This window comes from Canis lupus, chromosome 7, assembly GCF_048164855.1.
Source record: "Canis lupus baileyi chromosome 7, mCanLup2.hap1, whole genome shotgun sequence".
Classification (NCBI taxonomy): domain Eukaryota; kingdom Metazoa; phylum Chordata; class Mammalia; order Carnivora; family Canidae; genus Canis; species Canis lupus.
The window spans coordinates 45,594,483-45,602,135 of NC_132844.1; the positions used below are offsets into that span (position 1 = coordinate 45,594,483).

Consider the following 7,653-nt stretch of genomic DNA (forward strand, 5'->3'; position numbering starts at 1 on the left):
TAAGAGAGGGAATAAGACCTGAGGACAAGATCCCTGTGGCACATCTTCATGGAGCCTCACTTGTTCTCTATCGTAAATGATTTAAAACGTTCTTTTAAGTAATAGTAACAATCATATCACCATACACTTATATAGTTCTTGATATGTGTCAGGCACCGTTTCAAATGCTTAACCTGTATTGACTCATTTAATCCTCACAACTTCATGAGGTAAGTGCAGTTATTATCTCCTTCTGGAACTGGGCAAACAGAGGCACAAAAAGGTTAAGAAATTTGCCAACATCACATAGCTAGCAGTGGGGAAGCCGTGACTTCAACCTAGCTGTCTGGTTTCAGAGTCTGTGCTTCTGCCTGTATGCTATCTGTCCTATCAAAAGAAAAAGCAGTGCTCCCTTTGGCAGCACATACACTAAAATTGGAACAATACAGAGAAGATTAGCATGGCCCCCATGCAGCGAGCGCTCAGAAGTTCGTGAAGCATTTCATTTGTTTCCGGATTGATACGAGGTTCAGGGTATTTGTGGTAGTAATAATGCCCTGTGGTTTTAAAAAGTAATTATTAGATTTAAGTCAGAAGATTGGGTGGGAGGTCCTGTGCTATGGTTTACTAAATAAATAACTTGGGTAAGTTTAAAAAAAAGAAAAAGAAAAAAGAAGAGAAAGGAATGAATAAAGCAATATCTTCCAAATGTCTGGATAGTCAAGTACTCCCTTTATATTTCCTATTTGTAAAAAAACATCCATGAAATCAACAGACTGGTCAGCTGTTCACATTTTGATCTACGACACACTTGAAGATAAATTCATATTTACAAAAATAAAAAAAAAAACAGGCAACCCTTGAACAAGGTGAGGGTTTGGGGCATCAGTTTCCACGCAGTTGAAAATCTGTGTATTACTTCTGATTCTCCAAAACTAATAGCCTACTGTTGACCAGAAGCCTTACTGATAACATAACCAGTAAGTTAACACATATTTTGTATGGTCTATGTATGATATACTGTATTCTTACAATAAAATAAGCTACAGAAAAGAAAATGCTATTGAGAAAGTCATAAGGAGAGAAAATATATATTTATTACTATAAAATATCTGCATGTAAGTGAGCCCTTTCAGTTCAAACCTGTTATTCCAGGGTCAATGGTTCACTTGTCTGTATTTCATTCCAGATGATCTTGTCTATCACGATCTTGGACATATTGGATTATGGAGTAGACTGTGGCAAAATTGAAACAAATTGATAATCAAAATGTCAAAATTTGAACTCATGGCAAGTATGTTGTATACAGTTAGGCCTTCTGGACACATTCTTCTACTGTCAGAGATGTGCAGGTGGAAGTATGAAATGAACTGCTTAGAGATGGAGGCTTAGAAAACAAAACAAAATCTAGGGATACGTATCTGTAAACAGTGGGGATTTATCATGGGGTTTCTCAGGAGTTCTTACTTCCTGACACTAGGGATATTCCCTGAATAACAATCCTCATTTTCAAGTACCTCCAAGCCTACTGGGCAAGACAGATGTGTAGATATTGTAAAGCAATGTGATAGGGACTTTGAGACAATTTTTTTTTTTTGACAAGTTTGAAAAAGATAGTAAGTTTACAGGGTAAAAAGTGTTCATGTTCTGTCTGGGAGAATTGGAAATGGCTTATTCATGACTTTGAGAAAAAAATCTAGAAAAGAAAGAAAGACTTTGAGGCTTGCAGAAAAGAAGGAAGGGAGAAGCCTGACAGTGCCAGGCCCTTTTCAATCCTGGGAAATAGTTATTAGTTGATTGTATGGAGAAGGAAAACTGATACTCAGGGATGTATGCCGGTATGCAGGACATGTGTTTGTCCATCCTTACTCTATGTCCACAGCTCCAACTCCTTTGACTTCTACACATAAGAACTGGAGTTGGAACTAGAATTGTATTTGCTTCAGGATTTATTGTGTCTGGGCACATCTTATGAAGAAGTGACGTGAGACCACCAATATTTTCTGACATGGATGCAGCATAATATGATGCTTAGGTAACTGCATATTTGGTATACAAATTACTAGAAAATAGAGAAGTCTGCATACTATATACTTCAAGATTGTGGGTACAGAGATCAGATTTAATTCTGAGTTCTATATCTTGTCAACTATATGATGTGGGGTAATTAATTTCTTGATGCCTCTGTTTTTTAATCTGTAAAACTGGTGGCACCAGGGAGGGGGTGTTCATCAAGATTAAATTAGATCATGTATCTGTAGAAACATTCTGGCAACAAAGAACTTCATGGAAAATAGCTTGTTTTGTGGAAAGAGAAAGTTCACAATATTGGTGAGAATAGTTTTGGTTTGAGAACAGTCAGCCAGTGTTTTGGGTGAGGAATTATCATCTGGTTTAGGATCCATGAATTTGGGTCTAAATCTCAGGATAAGGGAATACAAATGGAGAACAAGTGGAAATCAAAAGAGCAGAGATATCTAAAGCTCATGGTGGCAATGGCAATGGTACCAGTAGTTACCAAAGTTAAAGCTCTCTTGAGGCACACTCGGCCCCCTCAATACCAGGCATTCAGTGTAGACTTCAGTGGGCCACAGCAGTGTGCTTGCTTTTGTGTTACAGTAGAGACATCTTCAGTAAACATCATTCTGGCTATTGCACTGGATGTCAAGGGCTATAGGAGACATCACTTCAGTAAGCTAGAACAGAAGACTACAGCCAATGGAATGAATATTCAGAAGAACACATTCTTAAGTTTTTGGGTGGCTGGCTCAGTTTTCTACAGAACATGCTAGGACAGAACCAAAAAAATCCTGATGCCTAATTACCATTGTGATGATTTTTTTCCCTTGGGCTGGCATGTTCTGGGAAACAGTTTCCACTTAAGTAATAGTGGAAGGAAAGGAAGTAAGGAAATTTCTCCTAATAATAGAAATGGATGAGAAAGTAACAAGTAATATTCAGTATAGGACTGGTCAGAAGCCAGCAATGAATATTAGAAAGTGTGATTTCAAGATAAAGGATTCTGAGATGTCAATTTGAATTCAAGGGTAGATTTTGATTATTTTGTAGTAAAATAACACATTGGGTATTATTTTAATACAAGTGAAATATTAGATATTATTAGGAAAGTTATTATCATGATAAAAGAAAGCATAGTTTTCTTACTCAAAAAAACGTGGTGTGTTTTAGGCAACATACCCATAGAAGACAATAGAGCTAAAAATAAATAAAGGTAATTGCCATTGGTAGAAGGTAATCAAAATTAGGGAATGGAAAACTTCCACGTAGAAGCAGATTTGAAAGCCTGGAATGTGATGTGGAAAAGGCCCAGAAGGAGATAGAATCAAAGTCCGTTGCTCAATAAAGGGTGTGGAGGGGGAGAGTGGACTTGGTCATCAAATCTCTAAATTCCAGCATTATTAGGTAATCATTCAAACTTCAAAAAAGTTAATTTAGGACAAATAGACAGTAGATCTACTTTAAAAAAAATGCATGATATACATATGGAATTCATCCTGAACAGGTTGAAAACTTAAATATTAAATTTAAAATTTAGAAGAGCAAGATAATCAATTTGTAATGAACTTCCGTAAACGTTTAGGCAGCTTGGGTGTTTTCAAGGCTTTCCTTAAGTCATGGGGAACAATGAAAAAGGTCTCTACCTATCCACAGACAGACTTGGGGTACTTGGTTGAATGGCAGTTTTTTCCCATCTTTTGAGAGAATTGAAATGGTTTGTCATTTTATGATCTCATAAGGCAGTGGCTGCGTTAAAAATATAAACTATATATATATATATATATACCCTGACATCGGACTTCCATTTTAGGACACCTTAAGGAACAGTGTCTATAATTCATGAGAACACTGTTGATATTTTGAATTATAACCATTAACAATATAAACAAGAGATTTTTTTTAAAGGTAATATCACCATCTTACACAAAGCAAAGCACTCTATTCTTAGGCAAATCATAAGCCTCTTAGTCTGAGAGCCACTTGCTAAATAATTCTCAAGGTGATATTTTAGTCTATGAATAAACAGAAGGCTTCACATATCATTATTGCTCTAGTATGAACTTTATGTAATAGTAACAAAAAACCCGAGTCTAATTAGTCTCTTCCAGTAAAAGTATTTGAGAAATTTTCCATTGCCCAATCCCTTCCCATAATGGAAAATACACTGCATGGGAGGTATGTGTAAATATTTGATTCGTGTTTTACTGATTTCAGTGTCACAACCTATCAATCATTAACACTTCAAAGAATATATACCTGGTTGGTTGTTTCCAAAGTACATTCTTTCTCTGAAGGATTTTTAGACTCTTAGAGAGGTCCCTGGTGAACACCTAGTCTAATTTTTTAATGTCACAGGTGCTGAAAATGAGACCTAAGAATGTTGAAGTGACTTTCACAGAGTCCTCCATCCAACCTCAACTGGCTCCTAAGGACCAAGACCTTCAGGCTCCCAACTAAGGGCTCTTCTTAAGATACTAAGGAGGACTTCTGTTCACCTTTTGTTCTGAAAGAAGGTGTATAGAAATACGTAACATTCTCATAGTTGTAGGAAACGAAGTGAAGAAATTTAGAAACTTGTAGGCCCTGGCATTTATTTCCAATGCTATGAGGTGGTCACTTAATACAATAAAGCAATAGAGTTGATAGAATTGTGAGAATGTCAGCTTGACAATTTACTACTATGAGGTTAAGATTCCCAACCTAGTGCCTAGCATACGGTCTGCTTGTAAAAGTGTTAATTAAGTCTGATTGGGCAACAATACGCTGGGCCTGACCTTGTGGCAAAGTAACTTTTTCTTCCCTTCTCTGCTTGATAAAAGGGCTTCTACATATCAGTTTCCAAACCTCTGTTCTTTGGCCAGTGCCAGAGTTAATGGCTCAACATCATATTTTCAGTTTCTTAGGAGCAGAGGCAATGGGGCATGGCAGATTAGAACCCAAGCTCCAAGGAGCTGCTGCCGGATGAGGATGTTCTGCTGAGTTTGTGGGGCAGTGTGGCATATCCTCACACTACTTGCAGTGTCACTTTCTTTTGAGACAAACTAATAACTGGGATCCAGATGGTGCTATGGGTGGGGATGCTTTGGCTTAGTTTCTTAAATAAAATAACTATAAAAACTTCTACTTTAGATCTTGGTCTTAGGTTTATTATCTGTCAATAAATAACTTGTTAGTAACTGAAATAGAAATTAGTTGCAGTAAGGAAAACTTAACACTTTCTTCCCCCAGAACCAATTCAGGGAAATAAAAATATTTCAATCTATGTTTTTATTTTCCTCATGCACAGAGGTAATAACCTTACAGGGTTACAGAGTTCCATGATGATAGTTAAAAAAAGGTACACATTTGCATATTTTATTTATGTTGAAATGTAAGTGAAAATAATATGATATAGACATATTTGAGAAGTCACATCAGGAGAAGACAACTAGGTGCTTTGGAAACAGGCTTAGTGGAGAAACAGTGCAGGGTAGTCTTGAATATCTTAACTTTGTCACATGAGAATAGCAATAGTACCTAATTCATAGTTTTTTTTTTTTTTTGAAGATTTTACTTATTTATTCATGAGAGACACAGAGAGAGAGGCAGAGACACAGGCAGAGGGAGAGGCAGGCTCTCTGTGGGCTCTCTGCAGAGAGCCTGATGTAGGACTCCATAGATCCCAAAACTCTGGGACCACGCCCTGAGCCGAAGGCAGCCACTCAACAGCTGAGCCACCCAGGTGTCCCTTCATAGAGTTATTTTGGATGTTTTTTTTTTTTTTTTTTTTTTTTTTTTTTTTTTTTTTATTTTTTTTATTTTTTTATTTTTTTATTGGTGTTCAATTTACTAACATACAGAATAATACCCAGTGCCCGTCACCCATTCACTCCCACCCCCCGCCCTCCTCCCCTTCTACCACCCCTAGTTCGTTTCCCAGAGTTAGCAGTCTTTACGTTCTGTCTCCCTTTCTGATATTTCCCACACATTTCTTCTCCCTTCCCTTATTTTCCCTTTCACTATTATTTATATTCCCCAAATGAATGAGAACATATAATGTTTGTCCTTCTCCGACTGACTTACTTCACTCAGCATAATACCCTCCAGTTCCATCCACGTTGAAGCAAATGGTGGGTATTTGTCATTTCTAATAGCTGAGTAATATTCCATTGTATACATAAACCACATCTTCTTTATCCATTCATCTTTCGTTGGACACCGAGGCTCCTTCCACAGTTTGGCTATAGTGGCCATTGCTGCTAGAAACATCGGGGTGCAGGTGTCCCGGCGTTTCATTGCATTTGTGTCTTTGGGGTAAATCCCCAACAGTGCAATTGCTGGGTCGTAGGGCAGGTATATTTTTAACTGTTTGAGGAACCTCCACACAGTTTTCCAGAGTGGCTGCACCAGTTCACATTCCCACCAACAGTGTAAGAGGGTTCCCTTTTCTCCGCATCCTCTCCAACATTTGTGGTTTCCTGCCTTGTTAATTTTCCCCATTCTCACTGGTGTGAGGTGGTATCTCATTGTAGTTTTGATTTGTATTTCCCTGATGGCAAGTGATGCAGAGCATTTTCTCATATGCATGTTGGCCATGTCTATGTCTTCCTCTGTGAGATTTCTGTTCATGTCTTTTGCCCATTTCATGATTGGATTGTTTGTTTCTTTGGTGTTGAGTTTAATAAGTTCTTTATAGATCTTGGAAACTAGCCCTTTATCTGATATGTCATTTGCAAATATCTTCTCCCATTCTGTAGGTTGTCTTTGAGTTTTGTTGACTGTATCCTTTGCTGTACAAAAGCTTCTTATCTTGATGAAGTCCCAATAGTTCATTTTTGCTTTTGTTTCTTTTGCCTTTGTGGATGTATCTTGCAAGAAGTTACTATGGCCGAGTTCAAAAAGGGTGTTGCCTGTGTTCTTCTCTAGGATTTTGATGGAATCTTGTCTCACATTTAGATCTTTCATCCATTTTGAGTTTATCTTTGTGTATGGTGAAAGAGAGTGGTCTAGTTTCATTCTTCTGCATGTGGATGTCCAATTTTCCCAGCACCATTTATTGAAGAGACTGTCTTTCTTCCAATGGATAGTCTTTCCTCCTTTATCGAATATTAGTTGCCCATAAAGTTCAGGGTCCACTTCTGGATTCTCTATTCTGTTCCACTGATCTATGTGTCTGTTTTTGTGCCAGTACCACACTGTCTTGATGACCACAGCTTTGTAGTACAACCTGAAATCTGGCATTGTGATGCCCCCGGATATGGTTTTCTTTTTTAAAATTCCCCTGGCTATTCGGGGTCTTTTCTGATTCCACACAAATCTTAAAATAATTTGTTCTAACTCTCTGAAGAAAGTCCATGGTATTTTGATAGGGATTGCATTAAACGTGTATATTGCCCTGGGTAACATTGACATTTTCACAATATTAATTCTGCCAATCCATGAGCATGGAATATTTTTCCATCTCTTTGTGTCTTCCTCAATTTCTTTCAGAAGTGTTCTATAGTTTTGAGGGTATAGATCCTTTACATCTTTGGTGAGGTTTATTCCTAGGTATCTTATGCTTTTGGGTGCAATTGTAAATGGGATTGACTCCTTAATTTCTCTTTCTTCAGTCTCATTGTTAGTGTATAGAAATGCCACTGACTTCTGGGCATTGATTTTGTATCCTGCCACGCT

At 37.5% G+C, this 7,653-nt stretch overlaps 1 non-coding gene across 1 annotated transcript; it reads left to right on the plus strand.

Annotated features, from left to right (window-relative positions):
* The first annotated feature begins 384 nt into the window (after positions 1-384).
* Positions 385-491, plus strand: LOC140637419 (U6 spliceosomal RNA). The gene has a single exon (XR_012034538.1). It is a non-coding gene; the product is annotated as a U6 spliceosomal RNA (small nuclear RNA).
* The last annotated feature ends 7,162 nt before the right edge of the window (positions 492-7,653 follow it).